This window comes from Pogona vitticeps, chromosome 4 (genome assembly GCF_051106095.1).
Source record: "Pogona vitticeps strain Pit_001003342236 chromosome 4, PviZW2.1, whole genome shotgun sequence".
Taxonomy (NCBI): domain Eukaryota; kingdom Metazoa; phylum Chordata; class Lepidosauria; order Squamata; family Agamidae; genus Pogona; species Pogona vitticeps.
Genome location: NC_135786.1, coordinates 24497243 through 24520466, shown reverse-complemented (window position 1 = coordinate 24520466; position 23224 = coordinate 24497243). Strand labels below are relative to the sequence as shown.

General features: G+C 41.1%; 1 long non-coding RNA gene across 3 annotated transcripts in view; it reads left to right on the top strand.

Annotated features, from left to right (window-relative positions):
- Positions 1 to 23224, top strand: part of LOC140706513 (uncharacterized) — a 43703-nt gene that overhangs the window by 10333 nt on the left and 10146 nt on the right. For all 3 annotated transcript variants that reach the window (XR_013544744.1, XR_013544743.1, XR_012086159.2), the window contains exon 2: positions 21447 to 21528. This is a non-coding gene — a long non-coding RNA (uncharacterized LOC140706513). The remainder of the gene's footprint in view (positions 1 to 21446; positions 21529 to 23224) is intronic.

Genomic DNA, 23224 nt, shown 5'->3' with positions numbered 1-23224 from the left:
TTGAAGCTGACATTTTGAGACATTTTTCCCATAAAGAATTTTTTTCCTAGCTCATATGTATTCAATAGTTCCCTTTCTATTTGAAACCAGGGGATTTTAGCTTGATCTTATGTCTAACTCCATCATATGATGAAGTTGATAGGCTTCATAATATGTGCTTTCACAACAGAGTTTTAAGTGTGGAGTTGTATCGGTATCTGCTGCTGTTAAAGGCACAGGCAGAGAGGCCAGATAAAAACCTGGCAACTCTATGACTGAAATGCTTTTGCTTAGTGTAATAAGTCACAACTAGAGTGGTTCTTTGAATCAACAGAACTTATGGAAGAGTTGACCCACCTGATCCAGTAAGCCTCCGGTTGTTGTGACTCATGATGCTGAACAGCAGCATTTTAGCATACAAGTGAAAGATAATGGTGCCTCAATTAAAAGATCAGCAAATTATCAATTATTTTACTAATACATTTCCATCACCATAGAGGTGGTACAGTATTTGAGTGTTCGCCTTTGGAAACTGAGAAATCATGAGCCATCTACAGGGAAAGTCTCATAATCAATTTTATTCTCCAACTCTTTCCGTGTTCCTCATTTGTCAGAAACAGATGGAATTTGTCATTTGCACTTTTGAGTGGCAAGAATTGCAGCAAATGCACTGAACTGCAAAGTGCCAATGACACCCCACCTTGTTTTATCATCACAACAATCCTTTGAGGCATGGTTGGCTGAGGAACAGTGACTGTAGAAAGTTCACTCAGGGAGTGGTTCCACTGGCACTATGAATCTATTCCTGTTTTGTGTTTGTTTTACATGGAGTTCAAGTTACATGGTGTTACGGTCAGCCATAGCATTACCTGTCCGTCACAGCTGGGAGGGAAAATCTCAGCCAATGAGAGGGTGGAGGGTGGTGCAGAGGTGGGAGGAGCTGTGATATATAAGGTGTGTGTGAGGTGTGAGTGGGTCAGATAGGAGATAGATAGATGAGAGATGAGTGTCTGAGCTGCGAGTTAAAGTAATCTTAGTGTCAGTGTGAAAGAGTCTGTGAGAGCTAGTGCCTGAGAAACAGTAATTGATTATTTCTTTAACAGTGATTTACCATTCCTTTCTTTTTGTATTCAATAAACCAAGTTTTTTATTTTTAAAAGTTATACTGGCCTGCTGTATGATTTATTCATTAAGGAATGGTTGGTGGCAGTAAAGAAGAGTGAAGGGTTTTAAAGTGACGTGATGACTTCCCTTTGTGAGTAGTGAGGAAGGCCGTCACACATGGTATTTAAGTTGGTAGCTGCATTCACTTTGACTGAAAATAAATCAATTTATTTCTGGTATTTATTTATTTATTTATTAAAACTGTCTTATTTCCTTTCTTCAAAAAAAGTTATACATCAATAAATTGATGGCTGCCTTCAGCTGAGAACATCAGAAGGCAGTCCTAACAGACTGTACATAATGTACAATTCAATGGTGTCAAGGTGCTGTGTTTCACAAAAACACCAGGTGGGGTGGTTGCCCTCACTGCCAAATCTGGCATTGGTGAATGTCTTGGGAATAGTTTTGTCCCACCATATGGCAATCATTACTGATACATTTCAATGGGTAAATTCTAGTTTCCCCGGCATGTTTCCCTTCACCTCGGGGACAACCAGCGAGGTGCATATGATATTGTAAGGTATAGTACTCCATCTTAATCAACAGATTCTCTGCTATTTCCTCCAGGTCCTCTGCTTTGTGGTTCTGAAACAATCTCCTGGCATTTTCCTTTGCCTTGTCTTGCACTTTAGAAGTCACAGAAGTGGACATCTTAGAGAAAGGGTATGGGGGGAACGAACTAGTTGGTGGGACCTTAAATGCAACATCTGTTGATAGGAAAGACTATTGAAGATAGAACAGGGGGTATGGCAGGGAGAAACATCTCCACCTCCAGTTTCATGTAGTCATGGCATTGTGCATCATCATTTCCCTGTTACTTCCCACTGCTGCCAAGATGCCATCTTGTGTCATACACTCAGAAGAATTAAGGAGGGGAGGCATCATGGAGGAGAGCACAAGTAATAAGTTAATGTAAAACACTATGATTTCATTGCTAGAAGTGATGGGGAGGGCTGTCACACTATATAACTTATTAATTAGGTAATGTCACGATAAACTTTCCACAAAAAAGAAGTGCGCAGTGACAGCACAATAAGTGATGCATTACTAAATATTTCTATAAGAATTTTCTTTTTTAAAAAAAAAAGGAGGAGAGAAACTGTGGTGCCAGTGCCGCTGATATTGAACAGGGACACAAAGTAAATCAAGAGCACCACCCATAGCTGCCAAACTGAACTGAATTAAATTGATTTATAAGCAAGGTATTTTAAAAAGTCCCTGACAGCCATTTTAAAATAACAGCCCAAATAACAGAGAGTTATTTCAGCCGAAATAAATTGATTTCACCTGTGTGTCATGTGCACAGGAATTTATATACTGATTTAAATCAAGCTTAAATTTATTTAACTGCGGTTATTCCTGCCGGTGGAGCTGCAACCTCAATTTGCATCCTGGATGCATGAAAATTTGAACCTAGATCTCACCAGAGCTAATTTGACACAATGATTGGTGTGCCCCAATGGCTATCATAGGTAATCTAAACCCATAAAATGTCTCTGCCATCCTATGCAAGCATTTGAAACTGCTAGGAAGTTCCAAAGACTTGTTTTGACAGGACACAGATATAAGCTTATGTTTTATTTTGAGTGGGGAGTGTGTTCCTCTTTGAGACTACTGTCCCTAGTAGCTCCTCAGAAAACATGGCCACAAGACCAGTCATACTGTATATTCTCGAGCACATAGACGCCACATTGTGAACTGCATGCTTGGCATCTTAGGGTATAAAGCATATGTTTAAAACTGGACCATGTGAAGTGGCCCTTTAAGACCTACCCTGTACCAACACTTATTGTAGCCAAGTAGCTGCTGATTTTGACAACTTTTATAACACTTTTGCTAACTCCTTCCAGAGAACTGTACTTTGGAAACTTAATTTGCTACAACAGGACAGTTAGTGAAAACACCAGAGCAACCACGAGCCTTTCTTTTTCCTTCAATCACTATAATTCAGCAGTGCAATACATCTGAGTCAAAATTAATTTGGATTGTGTTCTCTCTGTCAAACAGTTTCCGTATCATTACTCATAATAGTTTGTCATTGGTCGGGTCTCATGGAGGCCAATGAGTGGTGCATGAATAAGGAGACTGAAGCAGATAAATTTAGCAGCCTCATTTTAATAACTACACATAAATTCAATTTATAAACTTATAGGTCCACAGTGGTTATGGGTGACAAAAATGAATCATGTTTCACAATTATAACCGGAAATTAGGAGCAGTCAGTAGCTGGTGAATGATATTTTGATGCCTGGGCCAAGATATAAGATGACACCTGATTTCCATTCAAAATAAAGAAGCACTAAGAATGGGATGTCCAGTTCACCTGAGCTATGATTAGGTTATCACCTCACTTTACCTCAGTAGCACCAGTCTTGTTGCACATTTTATTATGTACATTCTTCAAAAAATTCCAGGAAGACAGGATGGATTTTATCTTTGGTTCCCCCCCCCCACATTCCTTTGTCCATGATTCTCTGTTGATTGATGTGGTGGCCAGATTTTGTGCAGCTACTAGTGTTTGCCGCAGTTTTTGCTAACCTAGTGGAATTTGTGTGTTGGTTGATTATAGAATGACAGAATTATAGAATGATGGAGTTGGAAGGGGCCTATAACGCCATTAAGTCCAACTTCCTGCGTCATCCAGAAATTCAAATCAAAGTATGTCTTGAAAATTGTTGCTTAACTTTCTCTTGAATGCCTCTGGTGTTCGAGCATTTACCACTTCCTGAGATAATTGGGTCCATCGCTGTACGCCTGTAACAGTTCACAAGATTTTCCTGATACTGTACTCATCTGAAATCTGGCTTCTTGTAACTTGAACCATTATTATATTACACCATACCCGCTTTTTAACCTTGTGTATCTGTTGCAGTGAACAGCCGTATAGTATCTGAGTCCATCACTGTGCCAATGACAATTTAGCTGTAAAACATCTGAGAACCTTCAGCTCCAAAATATCCAGGCAATGAGAGGCTGCAAATCAGTATTTGAAGGCAAGGGTGTATGGTCTCTTTAAAATATCACAAACATAGTTTAGCTTTCAACTCTGCAGGAGTCTTCATCAGGCTAGACATTGCAGCCCTGGGGGTGGTGCAGAAGACACCTAATTTTTTTTTAAAAAAATCACTGTTAGGTATATGTGCCTGGGAATTCTGGGATGCCAATTACACAAGAACTAGGCATCCTGATATAAGGCAGGGGTGATGAGTGACTGGGAATCCTTTGTCTAACAAGATTGGGAGGGACATTCTAATCTATATCCTGAAAGTGAAATCTGAAACCTGTTGCTTTCCCACTAACTGCAGCTCCCATTGTGAAACTTGTTGTAAACTGAGTTACCTCAGATACAAGGTGTGCTTAAGTACGACACTGTGAGGCCCCCAAAGTGGAGGCCTTAGTGGGAGTGCCGTCGCTCTCGAAGAGAACCCTTCACACACAGACATCCCCACCTCCGTCCCCAACGCGTCGGGAAGAGAAAGGCGTGGAGGCCCCAGATTGGGAGCAAGCGGTCGCCGAACCCCTTACCTTAAACAAGGGGGTAGATACGCGAGACCTGGAGGCGACTATGAAAGGGTTAACCCTTTCCCCGGGACCCGGGGAATCTTTGGCGGGAAGAAGGAGGGAGGAGATTGAGGCGGCGGCGGGAGATATAAAAGGGAAGCCAAGAGAGATACCGGGGGGATGGGAGTGGATCTGGATGGAGGATCCTTGGACCCACAAGTGGGAGCAGGTCCGAGTCCCCCATGAGGAGGCCGAGAAATGCCGCCAACTTGGGTTAAAGCCTCGCCCGTCACACTGGGGTGAGACTGAGGCAAAGGAGTGGAGGAGGAAGCTCTGAGAGGAAAGAGAAGCCGTGGCACGAGAACTGGAACGTAAGCAGCAATGGCATATAGCCGAGTTGAGGAAGCTGGGGGGTTACCCGGCCCCTGGGGAGTCGATGTTGGAGACGGGTCGTCCTGGGGCGAGTGGAGCGGGGACGAAGAGACTATTCCGTTGATCTCGCTGGAGGAAGAATTGAACCCTGGGCAGGGGACTGTGCCGTTATTAACAGGACCTTGGAACCCAGAGACAACCAACCCTTTTGTAAATAGTTTATGGACCCTGTTGAAACCTAGTAACATGTTGCAAGAATCTCTAAACCCCTTTATTGGAGTGAACCATGTTGGAGTTGAGGTTGCAATAAATACAGAACCTTTTGATTTACCTCAACCGACTCGTCCTTTATTTGGAGAACAGACAACCCCGAAAACTGAACCCTCACAGACACCCGTTTGTCAGTCTCTAAAGACATGAGCCTGCTTTAGAGCCCTTACCAGCTGTAGTTTTGTTAAACTGAATACATTCATAACAGGATTTTTTTAAAAAAAATAAAATACTTTACAGTGGGGGCTTGACTTAAGAACGGCTTGAGTTAAGAACATTTTGACTTAAGAACCACTCTCATAGGAAAATGTTGACTTGACTTAAGTACTTAGATTTGAGTTAAGAACTGAAAAAAAAACCATGTGGGAGGCAGGGAAAGTGCAAAATGTGAACTTTCAGTTAACTGTTGGCCAGTGAAAAGGGTGTCTGTCTGCTTCCTCACTCCTCCCAGCGTTTAGAGAGTGGATTGGGAGACAGTCTTCAGACTGCCTGGTACTGTACTGCCTGGACTGTATTTTCCCTGCCTTCCCTGAACCTTTCTTGACCTAAGAAAAAAAGAAACAAAATATCCCCCTCCAGTGGTCAAAGGCAGAATAGCAGCTTCCCATTAGTTTCTATGGACGGAAAACAGCAGATACGGATCAAATGGTTTTCAATGCATTCCTATGGGAAATGCAGATTTGACTTGAGAACTTTTTGACTTGAGAACTGCCTTCCAATACGGATTAAGTTCTCAAGTCAAGACCCCACTGTATTCTTTTAATAAATATATAAATTCCTATTTTTCTGTACCCTATTTTCCCATTCTCTGCAACAGAGTCACGTCCATATTCTTATGAGGCTTTCCTGGGAAAATTATAATCATATTCCAATTATATTATAAAGACCAATAAACCCTGTGTGCCTCAGGGAACCCCTTATTATCTGTTCCATTTATATAAATGATAAATGGATGGCAGTCAATTGTAACGAATCCAAATGCTTTATCCTCTTAACTACATGTTATCATGGAGGTTACCTTTTTGTGCAATCCTGATTTGACCTATTTTTCTTTCATATTCTGTTTATGGCCAAAAAAGAAAGGAAAGAAAGGTGAGAATGGCTGCTCTAGAATGCCATGTTGTGGTTGACACTCCCTGCATGTTTTTCCACCCTCTGGCTATAGTCTGCCTTGCTGCTATTAGAGGATGGCCTACTGTATATAGGGTTTATGTAGAATAAACTCATTCTCCCCTAAGAAAAGGGGTAAGAAGTGCTAATTCCATGTATTTAGTAACTGACTGATTAGTGATCTTGTTTATTTCATTAAACACCTCTTCCCCAAACTGGTCTAGGTTTTTTTTTTTTTTTTTGCAATACTGCCAGAGGTGTTGAAATGATCCCTTACAGCAGGGGTGGGCAGTTAATTTCTATAGGGGGGGGGCACATGAAAAATCTGAACTGTGTTTGGGGGGCTGAACCAACTTTACTTAAAAATAAAATGAAACAGTGATGTTATGATTGCTTTTATTTTAAACTTGTTAATCTTCACAAAGAGTTTTTTTGCAGTATGTTAAAGATAAGCAACTGATCAACTTTAGACAAAAAGCTATAAATGGTTTTGATGTTGAAAACTGTCCGCGGGCCGGATAGGAGCGGCTCACGGGCCGTATGTGGCCCTCGGGCCGCACTTTGCCCAGGTCTGCCTTACAGCCTCTGCAACACATAGATGATATTGCAGGCTTGATATGTGAAAGTCAAAGTGGGATTAAATACCATTTTGGAGTGCTTTCAATTCAGTTTTCCTAGCTATAACAGAGATCCATTTATATGGAAACTTTGTAAACATTTTTGACCACTTCTCTTCATTTGTTTTAATATTTCAACCATGTTCCCACACCTCCCACAACCCCAATGATGAACCTAAATCTGCCTCAGTCAACAATAAATAAAGTTTCGACACTGCTCCTTTTATTTATTTCAGCTAGGGAATGGAGAAGAAAATCAAAGGGAGTGGGGGACTTTATGGTCTGCTTCATTATGTCCACTTGTCTAATAAAATTACTTATTTTATATCAAATTAACCACAATATACCCCATTCTCCAAAATGGTCCCTCCAAAAATCTCTAGGAAGAGGACGTTTGATGTAGAACTCCACTAACCTAATAAGATTTATTTTTTAAAATAGGATTTAAATACCTCATCACTTGTGAGAGACCTGGATGACAGTGTATTGGTATTATAGAGGAGATATCTGGTAGGAACCTCTCCTTTCTTTTCTTCCACTGATGGAGGCTATAAAATGCTATTGACATTTTGAAGCTGACATTTTGAGACATTTTTCCCATAAAGAATTTTTTTCCTAGCTCATATGTATTCAATAGTTCCCTTTCTATTTGAAACCAGGGGATTTTAGCTTGATCTTATGTCTAACTCCATCATATGATGAAGTTGATAGGCTTCATAATATGTGCTTTCACAACAGAGTTTTAAGTGTGGAGTTGTATCGGTATCTGCTGCTGTTAAAGGCACAGGCAGAGAGGCCAGATAAAAACCTGGCAACTCTATGACTGAAATGCTTTTGCTTAGTGTAATAAGTCACAACTAGAGTGGTTCTTTGAATCAACAGAACTTATGGAAGAGTTGACCCACCTGATCCAGTAAGCCTCCGGTTGTTGTGACTCATGATGCTGAACAGCAGCATTTTAGCATACAAGTGAAAGATAATGGTGCCTCAATTAAAAGATCAGCAAATTATCAATTATTTTACTAATACATTTCCATCACCATAGAGGTGGTACAGTATTTGAGTGTTCGCCTTTGGAAACTGAGAAATCATGAGCCATCTACAGGGAAAGTCTCATAATCAATTTTATTCTCCAACTCTTTCCGTGTTCCTCATTTGTCAGAAACAGATGGAATTTGTCATTTGCACTTTTGAGTGGCAAGAATTGCAGCAAATGCACTGAACTGCAAAGTGCCAATGACACCCCACCTTGTTTTATCATCACAACAATCCTTTGAGGCATGGTTGGCTGAGGAACCTAGATCTCACCAGAGCTAATTTGACACAATGATTGGTGTGCCCCAATGGCTATCATAGGTAATCTAAACCCATAAAATGTCTCTGCCATCCTATGCAAGCATTTGAAACTGCTAGGAAGTTCCAAAGACTTGTTTTGACAGGACACAGATATAAGCTTATGTTTTATTTTGAGTGGGGAGTGTGTTCCTCTTTGAGACTACTGTCCCTAGTAGCTCCTCAGAAAACATGGCCACAAGACCAGTCATACTGTATATTCTCGAGCACATAGACGCCACATTGTGAACTGCATGCTTGGCATCTTAGGGTATAAAGCATATGTTTAAAACTGGACCATGTGAAGTGGCCCTTTAAGACCTACCCTGTACCAACACTTATTGTAGCCAAGTAGCTGCTGATTTTGACAACTTTTATAACACTTTTGCTAACTCCTTCCAGAGAACTGTACTTTGGAAACTTAATTTGCTACAACAGGACAGTTAGTGAAAACACCAGAGCAACCACGAGCCTTTCTTTTTCCTTCAATCACTATAATTCAGCAGTGCAATACATCTGAGTCAAAATTAATTTGGATTGTGTTCTCTCTGTCAAACAGTTTCCGTATCATTACTCATAATAGTTTGTCATTGGTCGGGTCTCATGGAGGCCAATGAGTGGTGCATGAATAAGGAGACTGAAGCAGATAAATTTAGCAGCCTCATTTTAATAACTACACATAAATTCAATTTATAAACTTATAGGTCCACAGTGGTTATGGGTGACAAAAATGAATCATGTTTCACAATTATAACCGGAAATTAGGAGCAGTCAGTAGCTGGTGAATGATATTTTGATGCCTGGGCCAAGATATAAGATGACACCTGATTTCCATTCAAAATAAAGAAGCACTAAGAATGGGATGTCCAGTTCACCTGAGCTATGATTAGGTTATCACCTCACTTTACCTCAGTAGCACCAGTCTTGTTGCACATTTTATTATGTACATTCTTCAAAAAATTCCAGGAAGACAGGATGGATTTTATCTTTGGTTCCCCCCCCCCACATTCCTTTGTCCATGATTCTCTGTTGATTGATGTGGTGGCCAGATTTTGTGCAGCTACTAGTGTTTGCCGCAGTTTTTGCTAACCTAGTGGAATTTGTGTGTTGGTTGATTATAGAATGACAGAATTATAGAATGATGGAGTTGGAAGGGGCCTATAACGCCATTAAGTCCAACTTCCTGCGTCATCCAGAAATTCAAATCAAAGTATGTCTTGAAAATTGTTGCTTAACTTTCTCTTGAATGCCTCTGGTGTTCGAGCATTTACCACTTCCTGAGATAATTGGGTCCATCGCTGTACGCCTGTAACAGTTCACAAGATTTTCCTGATACTGTACTCATCTGAAATCTGGCTTCTTGTAACTTGAACCATTATTATATTACACCATACCCGCTTTTTAACCTTGTGTATCTGTTGCAGTGAACAGCCGTATAGTATCTGAGTCCATCACTGTGCCAATGACAATTTAGCTGTAAAACATCTGAGAACCTTCAGCTCCAAAATATCCAGGCAATGAGAGGCTGCAAATCAGTATTTGAAGGCAAGGGTGTATGGTCTCTTTAAAATATCACAAACATAGTTTAGCTTTCAACTCTGCAGGAGTCTTCATCAGGCTAGACATTGCAGCCCTGGGGGTGGTGCAGAAGACACCTAATTTTTTTTTAAAAAAATCACTGTTAGGTATATGTGCCTGGGAATTCTGGGATGCCAATTACACAAGAACTAGGCATCCTGATATAAGGCAGGGGTGATGAGTGACTGGGAATCCTTTGTCTAACAAGATTGGGAGGGACATTCTAATCTATATCCTGAAAGTGAAATCTGAAACCTGTTGCTTTCCCACTAACTGCAGCTCCCATTGTGAAACTTGTTGTAAACTGAGTTACCTGACATTTAGCCATGCTTTTTTTTTAACCTTTCTTCTGCACCACCTGAAGCTTTGTAATGCCTACCTTGGCGAAGACTCATGCAGACTGGAGTTGGAAGTAGCTTATGTTTGCAGTATTTTAGTGGCCTAATAAAGATATCATCCACAGATGTCTTCTGATTGTGCACAAGTAAGCCATGGCTTTTGTCTATTTTGCTGAGCTCAGTACTGTATCTACTCCACATAGCCATTAATAGCTGTAATTTCTTCTCTCTCTCTCTCTCTCTCTCTCTCTCTCTCTCTCTCTCTCTCTCTCTCTCTCTCTCTCTCTCTCTCTCTCTCTCTCTCTCGTCTCCCCAGACATTTTTACTCCACTTTCCATGTTTAAAAAAATAATCTCAATTGTTTACAACATTACGATGTTAAATGCTCATTATACAGTGAAAACAAAACAATTAAAACAGTGATTAAAAACAAAACAAAACAGTACAACATCTTATTAAAATCACTAGGGGTGGGCTGCTAAAGTTAGTTTTCATGAAAATGCCTGGACAAACAAGTTAATCTTCAGCTAACTGTGAAAACACCTCCCGCTGTGAGCCTGGGTGATCATTCCACATGCAAATGGCTCTTTTCAGCACCTCAGCCACACAAAACTGATCAGGCTTGACACCGGAAGCCAGGCCTGAGACATAGAATGTAAAGACCCCAGCACTCTATATGGAAGAAGTCACTCTCCTCTGACAGCTTGATCTTGAGATGCTCGACCTCCTCAGTCACCACAAGTGACCTAAAGTGGTAGCATGTCCTCTTTGAGAGACAGCAATTTTCCCTTTAATGTGATGCCAGAGGATAATTCTCCTTTTGAAGGTGTCTTCCATTAGAAGAGCTGCCCAAGACTTACTTCAACATAAAAAAAACTTGAGACGGAGTAAAATCAGGGACTTTGATGTTGCCCATCCACAGTTAGTAGCCGAGGTTGCAAGGCCATACAGGTCCTGTCCCTATTCAGCTGAGATGCATGTTAATTCTGTTCAGATTATTTAAAAAAAACACTAATTTTGCCTCTGTACATATAAAATAGCACATGCAATTTTAGATAAATTATTGTCCTCTTTTCTCTCACTTTTTGGTGGTGTGTAATTGGCCACACGGCATAGGAGCTGTTTTGAAGACGAAGCACGGAATACTGCTAAAGACCCAAAATATTAAGTCAAAGCTTTCCTTGCTTAATGGAAAATAAATCTGACATGAAGGGAACACAAGTTTCAAGAAATGTGGGAAGAGGCCATTATGGGAGTGAAGTATAGCAAACATTAGAGGCAGCCTTTGATGGGAAGAGAGATATTTTTCACTGATGTGAGCATCACTGTCTCCGCATGAGCTTCTCTCACCTTGGAGATTCTGGCTGGATAGCTCAGTGAGTTAGGTATCTAGCCGAGGAGCCAGAGGTTAGGAGTTCTATTCCACACTGTGCCTCCAGGGAGAAAAGCCAGCCTGTGTGGTCATGGGCAAGATGCACAGTCTCAGGGCGCCCCCAGAAGAAGGGAAGCACAAACCACTCCTAAGTACTCTCTACCTAGAAAGTCCTGAAAAGGACCACCATATAAGTCAGGTCTATAGGATAAGATAATTAAATTAAAAACAACTTATGAGCATGTCAGAACGAAACTAGGTGTGATTGTTAACTGCGTGAGTATAATTTTTAAAAATTAAGGATTTTTTTTCCTATGCAGATAAAACTCTCAAGAATCATGAGTTAAAGGAGAAGGGGGATTTTCCTCTTTCTTCCACAGTTTCAACAAAAATGGTCACTCTGAACTCGCTCTTTGCTTTTCAAAGGATGATCCCATTGACAAAAATGGAGGCTTCCTTGCAAATTAAAACGGTAACTCTGGAGAGGTGTAAGAACCCAAGAAAGTATTCGATTTCCACCCTCAAGTCCCCTTTCATCCCATGCTTGCTTAGGCGTCCTGTGTCTGCCACTAACATTCTTCAAAAGTCCATGTTAATTAGAGTACAGAATGAAGATCCTTCCTAACTAAGGGCCTATCTATACTGGCATATAGGTCAGTATATGGATTGCTGTTGGTATGGTTTGGTTAAAACCAAATGACAGCATTCAAATGCATTTCTGTTTATATCTATACATCCTGCCCCTCTAAGAGCTATTGTGCACCTTTCTGGCACATCAGAAGGGCATGTATTCTTTTTGGTACAATTCAGCGCGATCCTAATTAGCTTGTTGCATAACCTGTGCAGACGGTTAGTTTGCACTCAAATAAATATGTGGACGGCATTTTCTGAAGTGCCAATCCTGTGATGTAAAAGGTGGGTTCTGGCGTTAAAAGAGAGAACAGAGGAACCTCCTCCTCTATGTCCATCTTCTTCTTAAAATATTTCCCTGACTGATGCAGCAGAATTCTAATACCATACTAGGTGGATGGATGGCTTTTTCAATATGCCACTTACTTTATTTAACATGCAAGCGAGAAAACTGTAACCGGTTGAATGACAGCTATGAAAAAAGGTAGGGAAGGGGGCTACCTTTGTGGGCTCCACCTCCACAAGGCTGCAGAGTCCCAGCAGAACCCTGGCTGAGGAGAAAGACAGGGAAGAGGGGGGCTCAGCTTCCTTCCCACCCTTCACCCCAGTGTTTCCCCCTTGCACTAGTACTGCCTCTGTTGCCCCCTTACTCACAGGTACACCTACTAAACCTTAATAATAAGTAAACGGGTACATTTACATGTCCGTAAACCAGCAATCCAAATATTTGTGTGGACCTCTCTCACAGGAGAATAAACATCTCTAGTGTGAATTGTTCAAGTGAGAGATAGATTGCAATGGATATAAGAATCGTTGAAATGTGAACCAGACAGTTCCAAATTTCCCTGTCTGGACAGGCCTTTAAGTTGAGCAAAAGTTTGCAACCCCTTCTCTTTTTTTCTGTCAAGGCACCAAAAATTGAAACAGCCTAGGGAGGATGTGATAGACTTTAATTAGGGCACAACCCATTCCAGCCACTTCTCCCACCCTGCCATGTAGCAATGGATGGGGAATAGGAGCTTGCAGATGTGGACACCCCTTTGGTTTTGTGGAGCTCCATATACATCAGAAGAATGGAGAACAAGGAAAACTAGACACAGTGATGCCTCGCAAGACGAATGCCTCACACAACGAAAAACTCTCAAGACGAAAGCATTTTGCGATTTTTTGGGTGACTTGAAGATGAATTTTTCTATGGCCATGCTTCGCAAGATGAATTGTCTCCCCTTTTTTGGGGTTTGTTTTAAATCGCACAACCATTAGTACCGCGCTTCACAAGACAAAAATTTCGCAATACGACACGACTCGCGGAATGAATTAATTTCGCCTTGCAAGGCATCACTATACTAGGACAACCTCCAGATGCCTTCTCAGTTTTACGTGCTGTTAGGATGGCCCATACAATAAAATGGGGAAGTGCACTCTTGGAAGTTTACCTGAAAAAGGACAGATGTCAAACTTTGCTGTCTTCCATCCAAATTTGAATGTGAAAGCACAATTTCAAAAAGGGGGACATATGTTTCAGGAAGACTGTGAGGGGGCCATTATATGGTTTAGAAGTGGAGTGTAACAAATAAACAGTTAAATTCTTAACTGATGTGAGCACCACTGTCACAGCTTGAGCGCCTGTCACCTTGGGGATTCTGCAGATTTGCTTGCCCTGTTTGGTCTCCAAGCCTTTAGCATGGAGTTCCTTTGATGTCACAACATAGTTGCAAAGACAGATGGGGAGATATTTTTTTCATAACTCTACTGGTTACACTTACCTGATTAATCCCAAACAGTTATATTTTGATATGTACATTTCCCAAATTTGGCAAAACACGACAGACTATGTCTGCTGAAATGTGCTCTTTTACACAAATTTCAAAGGCGTAGAAGCCCTCCCCTCGTAAAGATGGCCACCATATGTTAGTCACAGCTAGTCCCTACCACACCATATGGCTTCAGCCATGTTATTACATCCATTCTTCCTAAAAGTAATTTTCCAAGAAGTTTCTTTAGTTGGTAGGGCCATGATTGATGCCTATTCCAGACTCAAAAGGAGTTGCATGGAAAAACTCTGCTCATGATTTATTTATTTATTTATTTATTTATTTATTTATTTATTTATTTATTTATTTATTTATTTATTTATTTATTTATTTATACCCCACCTATCTGGTCAGGTCAGGACCACTCTAGGTGGCTATATACAGTATGATACCATCTAGATACCAGGCCTAGGGAATAGCATCTGAATGTTACCATATACCATATTTTTCCCTATATAAGGTGATACTTTTGTCTAAAGTCTTTAGATTAAAAATTGAGGATTGTCTTATACACAGAAGTAAGCCAAGAAGAGAACAAAATGGCCCATACCTTGCCTCTGCAAACAGGCTTCCTTCAATCACGAGGCTTAGCATCCTACAGGCTGGAGACCTAGCTTCCTTCAATCATGAGCCTGATGTAACTGATGTCAGCTGATGCTGTACAACCCAATTGGAACACACTTTGTTGGAGGTGGAGCCTGTAGGCAGTGCTCAGATGCAATAGAGACTCTTAATGTCCGAGCATTCTGAGCCCAGAAACTGAATACTCAAAGATTTCTTAATTTTGGGTTAGAAAAGTGGAGAGGGTGTCTTATACATGGGGGCGTTCTATACATGGAAAAATATGGTACTATAGTGCTGGCAAGGGCAGGCTACACTTTATCCATGAACCATGTGCAACACGGCAAGGCCATTTTTTACATATATGGTAGGACCCCATTATCCATGGGATCAGTATCCACTGATAAACGTATCCACAATCTGTAAATACAGGATTAAAAATATTACATGGAGAAAAATAGAAATACAGGATGGATTTTCAAGATGTAATTATCAGGACTGGCCACTAGAGGGAACAACACGCAATGCGATATAGGTAAACTGCCGTCATTTCACCTAGTCTCCCGGTAGCTTGAGGCAGCTTCCTTTATGTTCCAGAGCAGCATTGTTGTAAAACTCAGAGCTGGATTGGATGGCGAGGCAAGAGGAGGGGCGTTAAGCTAAGCTAAACTGCCTCCTGGGAGAGGTTTCCGACCCGCCATCTTTCCTGACTCCAAGCCAGCCCCTTCATCAATACGAAATGCATTCTTCATTGTCTTTGAAGAAGAAAACCCACAAAGTCTTTGAAATTGTGTGTATGAGAGAGAGAGAGAGAGAGATACAAAGATGACCATCTTCAATCTTCAGCACATTGAGTAACGAGAGAAGATTTCAACTCAGCTCTTACTCACAGAGGCCCCATCAAGATAAAAATTACAGGTACAGAGGAGTCCTGGATCCAGCCGACTATATTGGCCACAATCTATGCTTTTCAGTATCCACAGAGGTGAGGTGGATTTTGGAACTGATCTCCTGTGGATATGGGAGTCCTATGGTACAGCCCTAGTACCCTTAAGAATCATGTTGCTGAATATGTATGACAAACCATTACAAGCCATTCAATCATGAAGAAAATGCTTCCTTTAAATGGTTCTTGCATGTTGCCACCAAAATTCAGTGATTCATGTCCTGCTTGTTTTAATGCTAAACTGCCACCACTATTTTGCTACAGTGCAATATGCTGCAGAATTTCTGGCACCGTGATAAGAACAGAAAAGAGGTATGGGGCCCATGATGGACCCCAGGAAACCAAACTGCCAGATGTGTAAACGTTGCTCACCCTGGGGACAGGCCAGTGACTCTCAAGGGAATGACTGGGCCTTTAGCTGTTGTTTGGGAGAAAGTTAGGAAATCAAGGAGCCATAAGACCATATGTTAGCAAAATGTGCTTGTTGCCAATGCACTGGCATTAGGATTTCTGCCATGCTAAAAAAATAAAATAAAACAGCCAGCTGGGAAAAAATGCATTTGCTTTTTTTAAAAAGAGAAAAACTGGCTTCACTCACAATCCAGTTAATTGAAATATGCATTAGGAATGTGGGGGCGATTAGAATTCACTAGGATCTCATTCAGATGTCCATCTTTCTGAGACTGTATCTACATTGTCAGTCACAGCATGCCCCAAGCAGAATTTAGAACTTCTGGCTGACATAAAACAGTACAATGAAGGAGAAAGCAAACTTATTAGAACATGACTTCAGCATTGGAGTTGCTGTCAGATCCAATGAGAATTTTGACTCTGTGAAAGATTTGGATGACTTTGGTTCCACAAGGGTGGGGGATTTTTTCTCTTAAGGCTGTTCAGTTCTGGAATATTCCATGTGATGTTCTGTGCAGGTGCAAAACCTGTGTGTGTCAATCACAAAGGCCATAAAAGAGACTGGCCACTTCCTCCCACCCCCCACAAGTTATCTCTCATCAGTGTAGTCGTTCAAGCCATTGATTATCTTCCCATGATCGCAGTTAAGTTCAACTGTATTAAGAAAAAAATTCAGCCCACTAATTTACAATGGTCCCCAACCTTGGGCCCCCAGTTGTTCTTGGACTTCAACTCCCAGAAATCCTAGCCAGCAGAAGTGGTGAAGGCTTCTGGGAGTTTTAGTCCAAGAACATCTGGAGGCCCAAGGTTGGGGACCACTGTACTACTACATGCAGCACAGACTGTGTATGCACACATGGTCTGTGTATCTAAAGCAAAAAAGCAAAGTGTGCTGCTTATATACCACCCCATAGTGCTCCAAGCACTCTCTCGGCAGTTTACAAGTTAATTATGCAGGCTACACATTGCCCCCTCCCCCCAGCGAGCTGGATACTCATTTTACCGACCTTGGAAGGATAGAAGGCTGAGTCAACCTTGAGCCGTCTACCTGGGTTTGAACCCCGGGTCGTGAGCACAGTTTAGGCTGCAGTACAGTGGTTTAACCACTGCGCCACAAGTCTCCTTTTCATTTCTTTCTCCATCTCTGTTCACATGCTTTGGAAACACAGCCAGGTGTTGAGTTGATCATGGCACAAGGCCCATCACCATGGACAAATGCTTCTTCTGAAGTGTTGATATCAAGAATTGGGAGGGAGATCTATTATCTTCTGCTTGAAACAACAATTATGCAGAAAGCAAACAGGAGTGAATGTGTATACCAGGCACCCTGTAAAGCATGGAAAGTGTGTGAGAGGGAAACAGAGAAAATCTTAACATGTGCATTTTCCATATTCCATCTGTGATTAATACATATATATATGCACATCAGGACTCTTCACATTCAAGAATATAAAAATCATAACAATTTATTTAACAATTTAAATCAGTACCACACAACACATACAAGAACTGGGTCTTTTAAAAAGAGCAACACATTGCTTTTAAAATCAAGTTTACGCCTAATATCATTGAAATGTGGGCTGCAAAATTATTGAACAATAATTTCCACTGAAATATGTAGACATTGTTTCCAAGGAAATGCTTTCCAGATTTATGTTCTTTCTTATGCCTCTGCTTTTGCAAAAGTCAAATGCATTAGGCACTCGGAGCTATTGTTTCAGAAACCTTTCATCCCTTTATTAGTCTTTGAGCTTCCTAACTCAGGTGTGAGAAGGCAAGGCAGCCCCGTGGAGATCTCTGAATGGTAAATAGCCTGTTCACCATTTGTGGGCTAACCTTGGAATGATCTGGGGGATGCATTTATGCCCACTCTTATTAAGCATATGGTATAGTCTATGGCAAGAGTAGGTAGACCTATGGCCATCCAGATGCTGCTGCCCATGTTGTCTGGGGCGAGTAAGAGGTGTAGTAGTCTAAGAACATCTGGAGGGTGGCAGACCCAAGCAATACATGCAGGAAAGACTATAGACCTTCTAAGGCATGGGGGACAAACTGGGTGATAGGAACATGGATGTGCACAAAGACCCCACCTCCAGACATAATCATGCACCCGACAGCTTTACAGTCCTTCACACCCTGACCACAAAAATCTAAAGAAGAATCTGTAATTACACTTGGCTCAATGTGCTTACAGTGTCACTGTGATCGGAAACTGTTCATACACAGTTGGTGAATGTTTGGATTGATTTTGGGGATCAACAGAGTCCCTTTCAGACATATGAATACATAGATGAGGGTATGTGATTCTCCGCGCCCTTTCTCTATGCATTTGTAGACATTTTGGAGAAAAAGAGATTCTGGATGGAAAGCTATTTAAGGATGGCTGAGGGTACAAGTAGAGACATTTGTGTATTTGCAATGGCTATGTGGGTGTTAAGAACATCTTTCTTAGACACTGCCAAGAGTTGTTCCTCGCCTCTTGTAATTTGGATTTTTGGGAGACAGGGTTTATGGATGGGAATATCTGTGGCCTATGGGCTGCCTTGTAGCCTTGGTAGTAACTTATTCTAACCCAGCTTCTGAAATGTTTATCCTTACAGTCAAATTACATGTTTTCAGGTTTTTCTTGAAAGCACCATGACTGAGCAATCAAACTTTCATACAAAGTCTATAGTTGGTTGTTGTAGGTTTTTTGGGCTGTCTGGCTGTGTTCTTGAGGTTTTCTTCCTAACGTTTCACCAGCCTCTGTGGCCGGCATCTTCAGATGACAGGAGTAAGAACTCTGTGCTCTGGTACAGTTTTGGGATAGTTGAGTATTTATAGCTGTGGCATAAGCTTCCTGTCTTTTTCAGGAGATTGGGTGATTATGGTGATCAGCATGTTTTTTTGTTGTGGGTGTATTGTTGTGATAAGGGGGGGAGATGATCTGTCACTGTGATTGATGGGTGTCGTTAACTGGTCTTTTGTGTGCAGTGATCACTGGTCCTTGTGGCTGGGTAGAGTTCGTTGACGTTTTGCAGGCTATGTTTCTCAGTGCTGGGAGCCAGGCTTTGTTGAGTTTTAGACTTCCTTCTTTTTAGTTGAAGCTTGGATCCCGGCTGTGAAAGCCTTCGAAAATACAAAGTTTATGGTTATCTTCCGAGAACCAATCAGGAAATTAATCTGTGACATGCAGAGCATATCAAGATTGTGCTAGAACAAACCTATGTCTTTCACTGCTTAAAGGAACGTCGATTCTGATGATATGTTAACTGGACATAGGAAGTTAAGCCTGGGCATAGCTGGCAAATCTCATTGTTGAGGCATAAACCTGGATATCCTGTTATGGGCATGGAAACTGGTCAATTGCAGAGAATACACACTCCCTGTGATGTCTAGTTTGACCCTAAAGCAATGTTCTGTTCACCCTGTCCTTTAGGCTGCAGTTATCTTTTCAAAAATCACGAAGGCATTAAATATCAATCCACATTTATCTCTGAGATTTAAGGCCTTCATCTATCAGTTGCTTTTTAAAAATAGTTTTCATCTTTGCCTTTTGTTAGCTATCTCTCAGCTGACATTTCCTTAGTGATTTATGTAAAAGTACTGTCACCACTATCCTTCTTCCTTTATTGCTTTCCCTCCAACTCAGTTTTCTCAGCCTGAAAAGTTCCCCAAGTGAAAAATTTGTCACCATAAACTGAACTGAGAAACCTGAAGCGTTAAAATTAAAATCACTGGTTCTGAATTTATCTCTTACCAAGGTCCCGACGCAGCTTCTGACTCTGTTAATAGAAGGGCAGACCAGGAGTCATTTCATATCCCTTTCTTGCTTCAATATTGATTTTCCCATTATAAAGGAAATGCCAGTGCTTAGGGTACAAACGTGCTTTCTTTGTCTGTTAAAGTCCTAAAACAAAATAGAAAAAAGCCGTGTAAAATCCAGAGGATTACTTCTGCTGCCTCAGACTTTACGAAGCAGTGGTGTAGAGTGGGTTGCATACGTCTTTTTTAAAGTCCCAGGTGTGTGTCTGTGTGTAAAGAGAATTTTCATAGATTAATTATATTTGCTTGAACTAAAATGTAATAATGCAGTCTTAGCTGCGCCTTAGTGTAAAATAGTCAGAGTACATTCAGAAACGAGTTCTGGGTAAATCTACCATAACCAGGACAATCACATATTTGACTTGCCCACTTTCTTGACTCTGTACAGCAAAATCTTTAGTATTTTATGATACTAATATGGCCCAAGCATAGTCAACAAAAGCATTAGGTACCTGACTGAGTGTGAAATAATAAAACAATAAATGTCTAAGCATTGGAATGTCAATTTCCTAAGGAAGCCTCATCTGCCTGTTTTTCCCAGATGTTGTTTGTAGTCAGGGGATGTCTGAGCACTTTCAGAGGACAATTTAGTAGGAATGTGAGATAGGACTTTCTCAATGTCTTCCCAAATTTGGCACAGAGTAAGAGCAGACAGTCTGCTACATATTTGCCCAATTTGAAAGTCAACTTTCAAAGTTATAATGTTTTTTGTTTGGGTTGCTCCCATTTTAAGAATTGCCTTATAGAATGTTGATTTGCTCTGTTGCACAATAACAGAATCGAACTCTTGTGCAGCTATAACAAGCATAGAGAACATGTGGGCATCCAGCTATTCTTGAACGGAAACTCCCAGCACCCTCACCATTGGCTATGCTGGCTTGGATTGATGGGAGCATCTGTTAGCAGTAGGTGCGCAGAGTCACAATTTCTCCACCCGGTAATTCAAAGAAGAGAGTGTGTCAAGTTATAGGATCAACATACAACCGCTCCTGCTATCTTTTTCCTAGAGCTAGGGCAACTAAAACCATTTCATTCCCAACCCTGGGCTGAAACCAGACTAAAATTGATCTCAAGGCTGAGCCAAGTGCAGCCTGCCAAGACTGTTTCTGGAGCACCAGCCCCCACCCATTCCTATCTTCTCCGGGGTGGGCAAAGAAGGTGAACTGCAAGTCCTGGAAGCCTCTAGGAGTAGCAATTCGCCAGAGATACCTGCTCCCTGAAACATTTAACACCCCCGAACATCGATTTCTCTAAACTGCTCTGTCTACTTCTATTAAGAGCTTCCTCGGTGTCTGCCCACAGGCTGTGCAACTGGCTAGTAGGGAAATAGACTAGCCCTCTATCTGTTGTCCTTCTACAAAGAACTGTAAACACATATTCAGTGACACAATCATACATGACAAATGTGCTGTCCTAAATGTGTGTGGCCTCAGTTATGTGGACCTATAATGATACCAACATCCAGTGTTTGAAACCTGTAATTTCTTTATCCATTATGACTGAAGCAAACAAGAAGCAGTGATGGATTTTTATAGCTTGTTAAACATGCAGCCGATTTAAAAGAGAGGTCTTTCACGAAAATATCTGCTACTGAATTTAATATTCTTCATTGGCACAATATAACTGATCTGAACAATTTGTCCCCAGGAAGAAAGGTCAAGATGTGAATAGCATAAGCCTTTGCTGCTGAAGCTTTTGTGAAGAAAGAACGGGAAGGCTGACAGGAAATGTAATTTCTATTTATTTGCTTGTTTAATGCACATATTGTGTTCTTGTTCACCATAACATCTTCACTGATCTATGTGTTGGAGCTTTTACAACTCTGCAAGCTGCCTCTAGTTAGTGTGTCTGAAACGGATCTTTCTGGGCTGGGGCGGCTGTCAATCTATGCAGCACCAACCAATTGTTCCTTCCTGCTTCTGGATTCAAAAGAGAGCTCCACCTCTCTGCTGAGTGCTTTTTCCCTCTCTTGAGTCTGTTGAAATCTGTTGCTGAAAAGTAGTCACGCTTGTCAGTTTGCTCTTTGATCTATTCTATTATAACTTTCAATTCTTTCTTCTTACAAATGTCTCAGAGAAAATTATTGAGACTGTAAGTGCCAGTTAATGAGAAAAGTAGTGGACTAATCTAGGAAACTTGAAGCTATTCAGCTCTGTGAATCCTTCCATTCTGCTGCATAGCTAAAAGAATATATCAAAAAAATTAAAAAGGTGCAACAATATAGTGGTGCAACAATAGGTGGATCCAGATCTAGTTATGTTGAGGTTCCAGATAATACAAGGTATTTTGAGCAGGCACATGCCAATGTACCCCTCTTCCTTTGTCAAGGTGCATAATACTTAAGGCTATCCATGTTATTTTAGAACTTGAAGCATACGTGCTTTTCTACTTAATCATGAGTAAAAATAAAGCAATAACAACATATGACAAATAATTGCTTCACTTCCTGACACCCCAGATCAGCCACCTCAGCCGGCTGCCTTATTCTTCCTAATGGTGGGGTCAGAACAGACTAAACATTAAAAGTTTCAGCACGTTGCTGCCCCTCCACTGAAATCAGAATTACATAAATGAATTTAGGTATAGAAGGGAAGGAACCTTCAGAGCCGATAGATACTATTTTATCCTGAATAGGCTGCTAACATACTTGTTCAAGGCATTTCTGGCAGTGTCTTCTGAAATGAGAGGCTGCTTAAACCAAGGGAACAGAAATAATAGTAGGCAAATAAATGACCGACCGACCGACCGACCGACCGACCGACCGTCCGTCCGTCCGTCCGTCCGTCCGTCCATCCATCCATCCCTCGGCAATAAAAATAATTTGTTTTTGCTTCCTACAATGAAAGGATAGGATGGCACCCTCTCATTCCATGTCCAGAAGCTAACTAATCTGGTAGCTGAAGCTGACTTCAACATTAATAATGGAATAGGGTTCTCCATCACACAGTTGAAAGCTACAGGGTGCAGGACAGAGTCCATGGAATGCATCACAATTTCCTCCAAGAAGGAGTAGCAGAAGGTTAAAAAGCTGCCACCACTGCTGCCTAAAACCTGCTACTGTACTTGAGTCAGTGACCTCACTTTCCCCAACGATAGGACTCACCTTGGTGAGCCTACAAACAATACAAGAGTTGTACAGATTGTTTTATTCTTCTTAGCAGTTTTGCTATTGAGAAATGTAAAATTAATTGGGCTTCATTGTCCACAAAGCATCAATAACTGTGGCCTGAGTAGAATGGGGAAGCCTCATTGAACTTGAAATGAGCCTCAGTTTGTTCATTCCCCAAACTGAGCAAGTCAATTTTCTGGGATGAAAGTCTGTATGGTGAAATTAAAAACTAAAACAAAATAAACTTGACAGGGACTTGGGAATATCATTCAAAACTAAGTGAGGCTTTGAGGAAACTACTGGGGTCAAACTAGGC